The sequence below is a fragment of the Ptychodera flava genome, chromosome 16, assembly GCF_041260155.1.
Source record: "Ptychodera flava strain L36383 chromosome 16, AS_Pfla_20210202, whole genome shotgun sequence".
In the NCBI taxonomy this organism is placed as follows: domain Eukaryota; kingdom Metazoa; phylum Hemichordata; class Enteropneusta; family Ptychoderidae; genus Ptychodera; species Ptychodera flava.
The window spans coordinates 39902193-39917391 of record NC_091943.1 but is presented as its reverse complement, the minus strand read 5'-3'; the positions used below and the strand labels follow the sequence as shown (position 1 = coordinate 39917391).

The 15199-nt window shown below is 36.5% G+C and overlaps 1 protein-coding gene and 1 long non-coding RNA gene across 2 annotated transcripts in view; both read left to right on the top strand.

Moving 5' to 3' along the window:
* Window positions 1-15199, top strand: part of LOC139114825 (uncharacterized) — a 514135-nt gene that overhangs the window by 11718 nt on the left and 487218 nt on the right. The window lies entirely within an intron of this gene.
* Window positions 11457-12934, top strand: LOC139115041 (uncharacterized). Its single transcript, XR_011548022.1, has 3 exons — window positions 11457-11699; window positions 12263-12428; window positions 12802-12934. It is a non-coding gene; the product is annotated as an uncharacterized lncRNA (long non-coding RNA).

Genomic DNA, 15199 nt, shown 5'->3' with positions numbered 1-15199 from the left:
ATCAAATTTCACTGAAGAAAAAAACAGCCAGAAAAGGTTTAACAAAAAAAAGGAACAGACTGAAAAAACGATAAATCGAGTAATAACATAATGCGCTAGCTCATCAATCTTCCAGGACACCCCCCTAATTTCAAATGGTCCACCCCTGAAATAATACAATTACTAACAGTGCAGTGTATCTATATAATAATAATAATATAATAATTTAATTCTTAGAAGAAATGCACTACACATACGTCTCAGTGCCTTTAACACAACAAACAAAACAAAAGACAAAAACAAAAATCCATTACAAGAGTCACAAGTGGAAAAAGTCCAAAAATCCAAAAGTAAATGAAAAAAGTAAAAATTCAATAAAACGCATTAAAAAGCAGGCAAGCAAGCAAAATGACCCGTACAAGACTCGTACGGCATTAAAAATTCACCATGTGGAAAAGGTCAGCAAAAATGCAAAAATGTTAAAAAAAAAAAGTCGCAGAAACGAATAAAAAACAGTTCCAGATAAAAAAAATGACTGATCATCCCTAGCATGAATAATACTGGCTAAAAAGGTAAGCCTTTAAACTACGTTTAAAACAGTCAACACATGTAGCATTGCGGATCTCGGCCGGCAGAGAATTCCACAGAGACGGTGCAGAAACAGAGAAAGCCTTCTGACCATAAGACTTATTAAATTTCCCATAAGGTGGCACTAATCGCAGAGAATCGGCAGATCTTAGATCTCTAGCAGGGTTTAGAGCTCAACCAGGTCAATCAAATATAGTGGTGCAACACGATGAATAACTTTATAAACAGTCAGCATGATTTTAAACTTGATGCGTGCCTCAACAGGTAGCCAGTGTAGATCGATTAGTACAGGTGTGATATGGTCGAATTTACGGGTTCAAGAAATAAGGCGGGCAGCAGCATTTTGAAGTGATTGAAGGCGTTGAAGTTGAATCTTGTTGATGCCGTATAAAAGACCGTTGCAGTAATCTAGACGAGAGGTGATAAACGCGTGAACCATTTTTTCCGTTGTGGACTTGTCCAACAGCTGACGGATCTTGCCAATCCTGGACAGAGCATAAAAACCATTTCTGCAGATATGACTAATTTGGTCGCACATAGAGCCAGACTGATCAAGGGTAACGCCAAGATTACGAACGGTAGCAGATGGAGCAATATCAAACTCGCCAATCCTTAGGCTTGGAAGTTTCACTACATCAGATCTCAGTCCGGACGAAAATTGAACAACCTCCGTCTTGTCATCATTAAGAATTAACATATTTGATTTCATCCAGCCGCGAATGTCATCAACACATACTTCAAAGGCAAAGTAAACTATTATGAACCTTTAATATGTTGACCTCATGTATAGATATTTATATTTATATATATATTATATATACTCTTTCATTGTTGTTTTTGCAAAACCTTATTGTACTTTATGATCAAGATCCCAACTGGGATACGATTTCAATAAAGGCTTACTTACTTACTTACTTTACTTACTTTACTTCAATAGACCCTTGGACTTCATCTGGTTTATTGCAAACAACATAAATTTGTGTATCATCTGCGTATAACATGTGGTTGAGACCATGCTGTACAATGATATCTTCCAGTGGTGCCGTATAGAGGGTGAAAAGAATGGGACCCAAAACAGAGCCCTGAGGAACGCCACTTTTCATATGTGTACTGGATGATGTTACAGATCCCACTTTGACACACTGAGTGCGATTGTTGAGGTATGATCTGAACCACGATAGTGCTGTGCCGGTGATACCAAAACGAAATTGAAGTCTATGTAGAAGGACTTCATGGTCAACTGTGTCGAACGCAGCCGATAAGTCCAGCATAACAAGGACGACGTCTTTCTTGTCGTTGAGGGCGAGCATGATGTCGTTGTGTACACGCATAAGGGCCGTCTCTGTACTGTGATGGGCGCGATACGCGCTTTGGAACTTGGTAAACAGACAGTACTTTCTGAGATGAGTATTCAGCTGGGCAGCAACAATCCGCTCAAGTACTTTCGATAAGAAAGACAAATTTGATACGGGTCGATAGTTCTTAAGGATATTTGGGTTGAGGTCTGTTTTTTTCAGCAATGGTCGGATGATAGCGGACTTGAAGTGACTAGGGACGGAACCCGATGACAGTGACGAATTGAAAAGATGTGTCATGAATGGCAATAGAGCATCTGCAAATTTCTTGATATATTTTACAGGCAGTACATCCAGATCACAGGATTTCGAAGATGCTTGTAATATGATGTTATTCACCTGGTCTGTAGTCACCTGGTTGAAACATGGTAGGGTGTGTGATGGTAAGACGTTGTCATTATCAATGTGGGGACTTGGTAGGCCTTCTCGAAGTCGCAAAACCTTAGAGTTAAAGTAATCCAGGAATTCAGATGGAAGTGTCGCTGTGTTGAATTGGCTTGGTAGAACTTTTCTGATGATTGTCTTCGCGTCGGATAACTCGGCAATGATGTTAAAGAGTCCCTTGTCGTCTGCTTCTTGGATACGAATGCGATGGTAGTCGGCCTTGAGTTCATCACATCGACGAAAATATTCTTTTCGCTTTGTGAGAAAAATCTGACGATCGATCTCAAGATTGGTAGAACAATATTTTGTCTCCAGCCGTCGTACAATTTTCCTCATCATCAACAGCTCTTCACAGAACCATGGTGCCCTTACCTTGTCGGTAACGATTCTCGGCTTAATAGGCGCAATAGTGTCCAATACGTCTATTACTGCGGCATGGTAGAATGTTGACAGGTGTTCAGTGTTGCTATCTCGTGAATAGTTCGAAAGCTTGGCGGTGATTTTTTCTTGCAATTCATCAGGGTTTATAGTCCGGAGATTGCGACACGAAATCGTAATCTTCTTGTTTGCTGGGCGTCGTACATCCAAACCAAACTTTATGAAACTGTGATCAGAGTGCATCGAATTTGTGACATTAACGGAATGAAGAAATTGATCTGTCGTTCGGGTTATAAGCAGATCTAGGATATGACCCTTGTTGTGTGTCGACGTGAGAATGTGTTGGTACAATCCCATCGAGTGCAAAAGATTGGTAAATCTTACTGTATCTGGTGCATCAGTGTCATCTAGGTGAAGGTTGAAGTCACCAGCAATGACAAGGCGGCAAGCTGATGGTACGACGGACTCAAGTAGCGTAGAGAACTCGGTGAGAAATTCGTTGAAGGTCGAACCATTTTTCTGTGACTTAGGCGGACGGTAGATTGTGATGACACGCAGAGACTGACTAGAAGCTTTAAACAGAACATCTAATGATTCAAAAGATCTGAATGAACCCGGTTGTTTCTCTGCAGCACGCAAATTTGACCGAGCGATCACAGCAACACCACCACCTCTACGTCCGGAGCGGGACTGATGATATACGTTATAGCCAGTGATTGACGAATGAAATTCAGCGAGTGTTGGATCAGATTGACTCTTCAGCCAAGTTTCTGTGACGACAAGAATGTCTAAATTATCTTCGATCAAGGATGCAATAATGGCACCTATTTTCCCGGAAATTGAACGTGCATTCCAAAGAGCAGCATTCAGTTGTAGTTTTTGGAAACATGAAGACAACATCGGAATTTTCAATGGCGCTGGTACTCGTTTCTCAACAGGTGGTTGAATCGTACGATGCGTAACAAGAGTATTGATAGATGTAGGCTCACCGTATGCAATATTTTGTCCGGAAATCTGCCGAAGTACTCTTGGTCTAGAAGTTATCCTTGGAGATCGTGGAGTTCGATCACTTGTAAGAATAGTTGGGATACGGTATCGTGGTCTAGGATGTTTCAGCCCGGCTTTTCTTCCACGGGGTTTCACTAGAAGCGATGCAGTGTTACGCAATGACGAACAAAGGCTTTTACGTAAGGGAGAACGGAGACAGCCATGCTGAACCGCGATGAGAGATAACCAAATATTACAGTCGTGGGTGAAGAAGAGACCGTCTTTCCAAAATAGTTCGATGCTAGGACATTTAAAACACACACGGTGAGAAAATCTTCGCTATCTCAATTGAAGATGTCAAGTTAGGTCATGATCTGAAAAAAAAAGTTCACGACAGTTTAAATTGTTAGGTTGATCTCAATGCCATCATGCTTGTGCAAGTAAGTTTTGTAAGTTGTTACAAAAGTGAACCCATCAGATGAACTGGAAAAAAACAATGATTACTTATCCCTGTAATTAATGGGTGTTCATTTATATCTCCGTGTATCTAGTGTAAAATGTAACATTGGTTGAATCTTATGTATTTCAGTCAATGTCATGAAAAGGAAAAGTTGTTGTGTGCATTTGATTGTCTGCAATTATCACCGTACCTAAAACATTTTCACTCTGGGTGCCAGTATAATTAACTCTTTAGCTCATATTTGGTTTTATATATAAATACCAAAAAGAGCTTATATGATGAGTCTGAGTGGCGTCTGTATGTCTGTATATTTGTGGGTATGTGCGGATGTATGTCCGTCACACACAAAGGCTCCCATACCGCCAAAGCTACCGTCTCAGTATTTGGTGTACAGGTAGATGTAGGGGTTGAGATGTGAATTTGTTCAAATGAACACATCAGTGTCAAAAATGTGCAAATGAGGTAAGAAAAAGCGAAATCCTGAAATAGGCTTGAAACAGGCTTACTCCACTGACTTGAGTCATTTCCTGTCATTGTTTATGAACTGTTACATATTAACAGACCTGCTCAAACCGTAGACAGTAGAGGGGAGGAAGACCGTCTATGGTCAAACTAAGGGGGGGCTAGCTGCCTTTCTGCTATGCATGTTGCTAAAGTTGACCTCCAGTACCTAAAGTTTCAGACCTTAATTACTTTTGTCATTCTTGTTTTTCTGGTTTAAATATTTCTTGTTGTTTTTCAGGTTGTACTGTGCAGAAATCATTGTCATAACATCAACGTAGAATTTTCCTGCACTGAACAGATAGAAACAACGTTTATTGTTTATCTTTGGTACCCATACTGGTATGTACCAATTCTGATCAAATTTGAGCGACACTGTATAATTGCGGTATTTTTTATCATTACATCCAGCTGTCACTCTCCATGTCCATGTCATCGCTCTATTCCAGTCTGTGTATGTCAGTCTATCAATTATTATTGTTTTATTATTATTATTATACATCTTTATTTCAAACTGAAATCTCCATATCAGGAAAATTCACCCTGGCATATATCCTTTGCACAGAAGTTTACAATTACAATGCACTTTAGTAAAAAACCAGACAAACAATGTGGGCAAAATGTCATTCAACTATGTTTCTTACATTTGTCAATTTGTTTTCATAACTATATGGGAGCGACAGTGATATTGTCACTATTTTTGGTAATTCCAGCACCTCGCATCACATTTTTGCCTTCCTCTCAGGGAAGTGGTAACATTTCTTTTCTCACTTTGGGGTTTTGCAGAAAATTATTTTATCATTCTCCGTGGGGGGGGGGGGTTGACAATATTCCCCCTCCCGAATCCTCCAGCCCCTCCTTTAGAAATCAAATGATTCTCCCCTCAATCTATCGAATGACTAAACAACTAGGTCGAAGGACATCAGTAATACATACAAAAGGCATCGCTCATACTTACATACACAGTCGATCAACGCGTTAACATGAAACTACGGCCGTTTTGCAATTTAAGTCATTCTTTTGTGATCAGTTTTTGAAGGCAGGTAGTGTTTACACCCCTAATTGTCGTTGTATGCCGTACACATGCAATTATTGTTTGAAAAGTATGTTGAGCTATTGCGATCGTACAAAACAGAGTGCACAACTACATGTTGGCCACAGACACGCCCTCTTTTGGGTTGACCACCCCTCCACACTATGGTACTGCCCTCTATAAGGCGTGATTCACGGGCTACGGGTTAGATGTAAATTTAGATGTAGCTTCAAATTGAAATTACAGCCTAGTTTCCCTTGGTATTTGACATAATTTTCATTTTGGAAACTTCAAAAATTAAGGTGCCTTACTTGTAGAGTTGAATAAATGATATATTTTATTTAAATCAAAATGTCTCTCTTAATTCCATTCTTTTCCGCTCAAAAATTTTGTGGACGAAAAATGGACTCTAATTAAGAAAAAACTAATTTTTTATTTGGTGTGGCTATTCCGTTCCATTCCGTTCCGTTCCGCTCCATTCCGTTCCGCAAATTAGTGTAAGCCCCCTGGATCCATAATGACATAAGAGACCAGTCTAATGTAGCCAATTGTGTGATATGACTTTGCCTATATAGTTCCCTGGATCCATAATGACATAAGAGACAAGTCTGAGCTAGCCAAATGTGTGATATGACATTGCCTATATAGTTCCCTGGATCCATAATGACATATTGACCAGTCTAAGCTAGCCAAATGTTTGATATGACTTTGCCTATATAGTTCCCTGGATCCATAATGACATAAGAGACCAGTCTGAGCTATAGTCCAGTCAATTTAGGGTTTAACCTAGGACTAATTGCAACAGAAATTATTTCTTCACCATAACCTTAGGAAATGTCTCATTAATGACATATTAAAAGTATAGGAAAATATAAGGGGTGCAAATTGGTTAAATTTGCATATATTCAAATTAGCTATATATCGCCTTTAAAATGACTGCTATACTCACATTCTGGACATGTAAACTGAATTCAAGTGACTTTTTTCATTGCAACACAATTTAGTAAGGTTCAACAAGCTATTTTCTAAATGTCTTGAACAATAAATATTATGCAAATTAATTAATTTGCATATATTCGCAGTTTTTCCACTATTTCAGACAAAATGAATGTTTAAGCTCATATTTTAACAATTTTTTTTCTCTATGAAATTGTAAAGGTTTTGCAAGAATTACCTAAAACAAATGAGGTTAACCTAATTTGCATGCTAATTATGTTAATACAAAGGCCTAATTTGCATAATTGACACAAACTGTCTTCTGAATACAATAAGACTACAATAGCTTCCATTGACATTTTCTGGTATTCAGAAATGCAGTGAATAAAGAGAAGAGTTTCAGAGCATTACTATTTAAATAAAGGGAATCAGAATTCTTTCTTTGGATATTCTTCTTTCTTTTACGACGATAAGGTGATTCATAAAAAATCATGGACGTGTTCAATAATTTGACATCAATTGTCATTTTCAGTCATTTTATCCTACAACATGTTCGATTGCAGTAAATTTTTGAAGGAATATTTTATGCTTTTGGTCACTATCTTCAATGACGATGGAAATATTCAGTTACTAATAAATGGTTCCCCACACTTAACAGTTGTGTCTGTGAATCATCTTTCTCATTATTAAACTATCATTAGTATAAATACGAACATCTTTGAATCACCATGATGGTAGTGGTGATGACAATTATTATGATGGTCATTATCATATCAAAATTTCTTCCTCTTCCTCTCTGTTTACATCTTCCTATAGGTGGTTCATTTGTTTACAGCCAGAATCCTTTCCTTGACAACAGAAAGTCTAGATTTTGCTTTGTTCTGGGGTTATTCATGCTGCTGCAGTTCATGGTAGAACCCATAAGTATGGGGAAGGGCAACTCAATGAAAAGATGTGAAGCATAGGATGATATAATTGTACTGCGAATCATATCAGATCTTAGATGTGCAAGTATCACTCATGGGGCTGTTATGTAATGGACTTCCCATTTGCAGATTATTAGACTTTTGTATTATCACCAATAAGATCGATCACTTAAGGAATTGAGAGTCTGGCCAATCTGAGGTGAGACTTCCATAAGGTTCAAAATACAGGATAACCAATTTTATGATAATTTGATGTCCAAATTTGATATCCTAATTGATAAACTCGTTAACGGCAGCTTCTGTGATGCAAATCCCTTCACATTTTGGTTTTCTTGTTTCACGGTCATGAAAATTTGGAAGAGCAGCTAGACCATGTAACATTATGAAAATTATCTAGATTTGCATTTACCAGTGATTTAGATTATCATGATTCAGTCAACAGATTTTTTTCAGTTTTTCCTTATAGCTATGGCTATGGCTGTGTACGGTAAGATTAAACAGGAAATCTCTCTCTTCAGTCCATTATATGATTTTATATTATTTTCAATTGTTGTCTTCAAGAAATTTCAAAATTTGAGAAATGCAGTGTCCTTTGATTATTGTAATGTCTTTCAGCTGATAAAGGAACAGTTTCCTTATCCATATTTCATGATAATTGGCAATATAGTATAACAATTGTACCTCTACATCATCATGATCATTATAATTTATTTATCATTATTATCATAAATTTCTGTATGTGGCATGAACAGGCAAGTTGCACGCAGTCAAAAGTATATCTGATTTACCAGTGACCACACAACCTGGTCTTTAATTACATTTTACCAACACTTAATCTATATTAGTAATACGGGGTAAGGGTGAAAATAAAAGAAATAGAGCTGAAACACAAATTTTCTTCAGCCTCGCTTAGTACAAAGTGTTGGTTATTTGGCCAAGCATTTTGGTATGCATTAAGAAAATCCAAATCTTCCAGTAAGTTGCCAATGTTATTGACATTATGCAAATTCTCTAGATAATTGAAATGAACTATACGAATAAATCATTGTTTATTTTTACTGGGCTTTTCATTCTGTAGGCCCTATTTGTATATAATCATTACAATGAGTTAAAATACACAGAAAATAAATAACCACGTCAATTTCTTTGTACTGAGCCAAATGTTCATTCAAGTTATAAAATGGACATCTTTCGATAGGAAGAATTTAAAGTATTAAATAACTTAAACAAGTAGTGTCTCTTAATGTAACTTCTCATTTTACTGATAACATAATTAATTAAAATAAGTTGACGTCAATTTGAAAAATTAAAGAAAATTATTTTAATGGTCATCATATAGGATTTATGCACATGAGGAATCGCTCAAAATTAGGTAAAATATATTTAGCAATGTTAGTAAAAACTTCCAATCTCTCTTTACGATATTGTAAAACATTTCAAGTTTCAATTATTACATTTAATACAGTGTAGGCATTTCCTATAAAATCTTTTAAAATTAGCCCTTTGTACAAGACTTTGAATATACCTTTCTTGGACCTTTAAGTATTTAAGGTGAAGAAATAATTCATATTCAAATTAGAAAAGGAAGTGACATGGTTGACTTATTGGACAAATGCAAATAATAATTTTTTTATCGCTGTAAGATATATTTGAAAACATTCCCTGAACTAAAAACAAAAAATGATGTTACATAGTCATTACAATGTCAGCTTATCTCTTAAATCACTTTCGTAAATAGATTATCAGCACCAGGTTTGTATACCATCTATGACCCATTTAGCATTTGGGTAAATTAGCTGTCTTATGCACAACTTCATTAAATGCACTTTTCGCGATCCCTGGGATCGCCTTTGTTCTAATCTGTATGAGAATGATTGAGGTGTAATAGCCTTTTGTTTTCCATTGAAATTGTAATCTGGTGGGTAAATTTTCTGATGAGAAAATCTGGTGCCAACACAGGCCTTTAAACTTGCGATATGTAACTTTCATGACCCTACTAAAATTTACTTCTAATGATCTCCGTTGTTTTTTAACATTATATATAGTCATGTATACTATAGGTCAAAACAGGGAAAAGTAAAGTGGTAGTAGGGGCGCATTGCAGTTATGTAAAATGAGGAGTCTTAAATGATTTTATGCATTGCCTACAAACACAAAAAGTACATTAAATAATCAAATTGCTTGAATTAAATATCAATTTGCTGAATATATTTTAAGAAATATATTAACAGCAACTATTTTGTTCCCTTTTCTAAGTTTTATATTTATTCAAATTATGCACTGTCTCCCCTCTTAATAGTCATTTTGTTTGTCATTCTCCACATTCAATACAGAGTGGAAACAAAAACTACTTGTTGTGTAGATTAAATATAATTTTTAAGTGAAGTGCAGTGGCAGCTATACTTGATTTAGGCAAATTAGAATATTTCTCGGGCGATAAAATGTATTCAAAATATTGCCTGGACAAATTTAAGATAATGCATACATTACTTGAACATGATGTCGCATTTTTCTCAATTCAATATGCATATTTCTTTTATCAGTGAATGTATTGCTCCCATTATCCGTTTATATCTATACATATTAGGTAATGTTATACCTCTTAGATTGTATTGGACTTTTAGTATGTCATTCTAGGACCTCTCTAAAATACACAAAGAAAAATTAAATTCTATTGCTGTCAGAAGTAGCTTATATAGTTACTAATTAGGGACATACAAAGAAAAGCGAAGTGTTGTGGCGGCCATATTGGATTTATGCAAATGAAGAATATTTCTATGACGACAAAATATTTTAATCAACCTTGCCTGAATCAAACACAAGGCAAATAAGCCAAAAATCCGCATATATCATGTTTAGCCGAATATTTTTAGTAGCAACATTCTATCAGCACCTAGTTAATAACCATAATCTTTTTACATATATGCAAATTAGGCATTGTTTACATTTCTAGATTGTACGAGGCTTTTAGTATGTCATTGTAGGACTTCTCTGAAATACACAGTGTATAAATAATTCTATTGCTGTCAGACTTAGCTTAAAAATAGTTATTAATTGGGAAAAATACAAAGAAAAGTGAAGGTTGTGGCGGCCATATTGGATTTATGCAAATTAGGAATATTTCTATGACGACTAGATATTTCCATCAACATTACCTAAACCAAAACAAGGCAAATAAGCCAAAAACCTGCATAACATATCATGTTTAGCCAATTATTTTTAGAAGAAACATTCAATCAGCACTAAGTTTGTACCCATAATCTTTTTACATATATGCAAATTAGGCACTGTTCTCAATTCTAGATTGTACTCGGCTTTTAGTATGTTATTCTAGGACTTGTCTAAAATACAATGTGAAAAAATTATTCTATTGCTGTCAGTATTAGCTTAAAAATAGTTATTAATTCGAGAAAAACTAAGAAAAGTGAAGTGTTGTGGCGGCCATATTGGATTTATGCAAATGAGGAATATTTCTATGACGACAAAATATTTTCAACAACATTGCCTAGACCAAAAAGGAGGCAAATAAGCCAAAAAACCTGTATCAAAATCATGTTTAGCCACATATTTTAAGTAGAAACCATCTATCAGCGACAATTTTATACCCATGAGCCCCCTTTACATTTATGCAAATTAGGCACTGTTGCACCCTGAGATTTTATTATACTTTTAGTATGTTATTTCTAGGACCTTTCCAAAATGCATGGTGAAGAAAAAATTTCTGTTGCAATTAGTCCTAGGTTGACCCCTTTTTTGGCGTAGATTGACTGGACTACTAGCCAAATGTGTGATATGACATTGCCTATATAGTTCCCTGGATCCATAATGACATATTGACCAGTCTAAGCTAGCCAAATGTTTGATATGACTTTGCCTATATAGTTCCCTGGATCTATAATGACATAAGAGACCAGTCTAAGCTAGCCAATTCGCCGTTTTCATGACCCCTATGACCCCAATACGTCACTTCCGGTTGAGGCCGTTGGTATGGGGATTACCCAAGCTAAGATGGCAGACGACACTGTATGCATAGATCTTACCGAGGATGATATTCCTGGTGCTAGACTATCTGTTTCGGACCCAGCTAATCTGACAGTTAGGCAACTGAGAAGAGGGTTACAATGTAGAAGAGGGGCGTCTATTTCAGGGAAAAAATCAGAGTTAGTGAAAAGGTATGTGGATGTTTACGTTGTCGTAATGTCGTCTACTGGTTACATTATTACAGGCGATATCGATATGTTTACAAATGTCATTATCGGTTATTTCCCCTGGGGGTTCATAAATCTGTATGATCTATGTGTAAAATATTTGTTTGTGATTAAAATGTTTGCACAACTCTAAAAATGTGACCATAAGCTGCTGTTGAGTTCAGAGAGCAACATCATCAAAAAGTGAACCCGATACCGGCCATCTCGATGTTATGCAACAGTGCCGGTTAGTCACTCACATGCTGTTGTCGTCCCAAGAGTTTTTTTTTGCGTCGTGTGGTCAATTTTACAGAAAGTCTTCACATTTTTGGCAACAGGGAGCTTAAACGGGAACCTGATCTGAACATGCATTCGTCGATGTGTTTTGTTGAAACATATACCATATTGGTACGGATTTGTATGAGCTGTCAACTGCATTGCCGTTTCATTGAACCAGACATTGTACACTGTGATCTCCAATCAAAATAAGCGAGTTTGTCTTAAAGTTAGATGTATCGATTTCATGCTTTTGTATTCATTTTATTTAGAGTAAATGACTACATTGCTGGTGGATTGGATGGTTTCCTTGTTGATCCTGATAACGGAAGAAATGTGAAAAGAAAGCTCGAAGCCAGGGGTATTGATCAGCCTGCAACTCTGAGTACTGAGTTTACTGTTCCACCCGATAAAGGGTGGGTTAAAGACTTGACCAAGGTAATTGACATTTCCTCATTTACTTACAAGCTTAGGGCCTGGACAGATTTTTGGTCAGGGGGAGGGGATTCATGGGGGTCACCATGTTTTCAATATTGGTGGTATGTGGGAGTCACTCTGTTTTGGAAATGTGAATGGCCTCACACCAGAGCATGATTTATAGTTCTGTTGATTAGCCGTTATTTTGTATGTTACATGTTAAGGCTATGGCACCTTAAGGGTTAACTTGTGTTATCATCAGTTATTTGCTAAAGAAAACTGAAGGGTCTATGAGAAAAAAGTGGACATTGTTTTCTTAACATGAATGTTTTTTTGAATGTAAAACATCTTCTCACTGTATTTTTCCTTTATTTTGTCACTGTCAAATATATAGGTACCAGCTATTGATTTTGGATCAATGTGGCATTTTCTTGTAAATCAACCACACCTACAGGAGAAAGCCAGGGGTACAGACAAGCAGTTTGGTAAAGGATACAGAATTTATCGTGCCGGTCATATACAATCTGTAGAATACCACCCAATGTCAGAAGAAAGTCCATTTGTCTATCTGAAAGCTTCCATACTTCCATCAATGAAGAAAGCAAATTACAAACATATATCTCCATCAGAAAGAGTAACTTGATGCTTCAGTCAGCTTACTGTACATGTATAGCAGGTTTGTCTGGCCTCTGCTGTCATGTTGCTGCATTTTGTATGGATTGTCAGAGAGCAAACAGAAACATATATCTCATGAAAATGAGGAAATCACATGTACATCACTACCCCAGCAGTGGAACATTCCCTCAAGAAGAGTCAAGCAGAAAAACATGCCAATCCAACAAGTTGTATTTGTTAAACACAGGCCAGACAAGCCCAAAACAACAGCAAGGAGAAACCACCACCTTGATCCGCGACAATCACATATGCAAAAGAATAATGCTGAACGCGTTCTCAACCTCCGGGGAAAGTTGGATGTGTTGAAATGTCAAGGGAAATCATCTGGTTTTCTACATGTTTTGCCATTTTCGACATCAAGGCAAGCTGCAGATTCTGATCATCCTTATTCGTTATTGTCGAAGCCAGCCACCACTGATGACCAACCATACTCTGATACACCTCCAGATGCAGCAACCACAATTCTACCTGTACCTGTAGCAGCATTGAGTGGTAACCAAGCCAAGTCACTTTCAAGTGTAGATGCCAATTCAGCACAATCATGTAGCCACAGTCATCAAAACACAATATCTGAATGTACATAACCCAAACTTGATAGACAGACATTCATTTGCAATCAGAAGATTAGTATTGATGAAGCAGCCAGCATTGAAATAGCTACCCGGGGCCAAGCTGATAATGAGAACTAACTGGTACAAACATCGACAAGGGAGAATAACAGCATCAGTTGTGGGAACCATCATGAATAGAAGAAAAAATACACCACCAGGTAATGTTGTCAGAAAAATTTTAAGCTATGACAAGAGGCAGTATACTCCAAAGTCATGTCAGCATGGTCTTGTAATGGAGCCAAAAGCAGTAAAAGCTTACACGAAACACATGATAGATAATGGCCACCAAGGACTTACAACATCAGAGGCGGGATTGGCAGTAGCACCAGAGTATTCCTGGTTGGCAGCCAGTGTTGATAGACATGTCCATGACCCAACCAGTTTGCCAAGTGAAGGTTGTATGGAAGCCAAATGTCCTGTTTCCTCATTACCGGTATCTCACCTCTGTGATGAACGTGGTTCTGTTTTCTGCCTGAGGAAATCATCTGATGGATCACTTCACCTAAACAGGAAACATGCGTACTTCTACCAAGTCCAGTGTCAGATGGCAGTGACAAAGAGGCAGTGGTGTGATTTTGTTGTCTACACTGAGTCAGGAAGTGGAGAGGGTGACATCTATGTTGAGAGAATTGCATTTAATGCTGAGCTGTGGAAGGAAACTATTTTCCCTAAGCTTCAAAGATTTTATGAGTTCTTTGTGGTGCCTGAAATTCTGAAGATGCATTCAAATGATGGTGCCATGTTTTGTCAGATTCTAAGCTGTGAACAATTCACTGGTGATAAAGGCAGATAATAAGGGCAACAAAATTAGCCATATTCATGACCTCTTCATGACCTCATATCCTTGTACTTCTGTTGCTACAAATCTGTCAATTATATACATAAATTATTAAACTATTATTATATTATATCATTTACATTTATAAACTATTTACTTAATTATCTATATATAATGAACTATTTTAATTCAGTGCCAGTCAATTATATACATATAATATTATATACAACTATTTAATTAATTATCTATATATAATGAACTATTTACTTAATTAAATAGTTGTATATAATATTATCTATATATAATGAACTATTTTAATTCAGTGCCAGTCAATTATATACATATAATATTATATACATATAATAAATTATTCAGACAATTATTAAAGAAAATTTTAAAATCATAAAACATGAATTTTGACCAAAAAGAATTCATACAGATGCAGCTCATGGACATAAGAATATATATGCCAATGGCTTTAGCACAATATTTATTATTTATTTGGGTTGATGCAATTTTCACAACAATTTTGAAAAGGGCTATCAATGCTTTTGTACTGCTGGTATGAAAACGAAGAGAAATGTACCACTGCACTGAATGTATCATTACAAGCAAACTGTTTCACAACAAATCTACCAACCACATACATACAGCTAAAAATATCACAAAGTCTTGCTGGGTTAATGGAAACATTCAATAGTCATTTATTGTAAAAATTTCTGTTACAG